We start from the raw sequence: 1121 nt of genomic DNA, 5'->3' as shown, positions 1-1121 counted from the left end.
ATAACCAAGGCATGCATACATTTCCCTGCCAAGCTTAATTCATGTTTTGGATATGATAAATCCTATGGGCTCTAGGAAAGAAGTTTGTACATCTGAAAACAGGGACATGGATCCTCTGACGTACCTATCCCTGCCTTACCCTGCCTTTGGGCCGCTGACAGGTGGGACCTACGCTTGGTGGGACCCACATGTCAGTGAACCAATGGTAGGATAGCCCACGTCAGGGGATCCTCGTCCCTGAAAACAGATCGAAGGTAATCACTGGTCACAAACGAACTACGAGGTGCACATGGCAAACGATCCGTATTGCATCACTTGAGAAGTGTATAGCTAGATGACATTGAGCAGTAATAATTCATAGACCAATCTTCATATATACTAAAACATCACACATTACAGATAACAGAATAGATGAAATAAACACATCTAGACATCCACGATGAAAACTTGTACATAAGCTGCAAGTCGCCATTGCTGTTCATGTCAGCATTTATTATGTAAAAAGTTCTATAGATATTTTAGGGAAAAATTATTTTAAGTAGGTAGGATGCTATATCCATGAAGTTACAAACGCGAGTGGGCCCACCAAGTAATAGTGAGCAACATTGAACTTGGCAAGGACGTATGAGCTATGCACCAGAGAAGCCGAAATCAATTCACTGACAGATCATTAGCCAGTTACGACTTTGTTGTCCCCGGACACGACTTGGTTGCTCCCTGATACAACATTATTGTTCCCAGTTACCCTATTGTTATTGCCCGATACAGTATTGTTGCTCCCAGTAACGACATGGTTGCTGTCAACTATGACATTGCTGCTCCCAGATGTGACTGTGTTGTTGCTCCCAGAAACATTATTGTTGTCCCCAGATACGACAGTGTTGCCGTTCCCAGATACAATATTGCCACTCCCAGATCTGACACTGTTTGTTGGTGCCAGTAATGGTATTTGATTGTTGTTGTTGGAGTGTCCTTCTATTGCTCTTCACATACAATAGCAAGTTAGTGAAAGCAATACCTAGTGAACGATCGACAACGGTGAGGCCCTTGAGTAGTGTCAAACCCTTGGGTACCTCACTGACCAAAATGAATTATTTGAGAGATCCAAGTACCTTCCTGGC

Source organism: Triticum aestivum, chromosome 5B, assembly GCF_018294505.1.
Source record: "Triticum aestivum cultivar Chinese Spring chromosome 5B, IWGSC CS RefSeq v2.1, whole genome shotgun sequence".
NCBI classification, from domain to species: Eukaryota; Viridiplantae; Streptophyta; class Magnoliopsida; order Poales; family Poaceae; genus Triticum; species Triticum aestivum.
Note: the sequence above shows the minus strand (reverse complement) of the source record.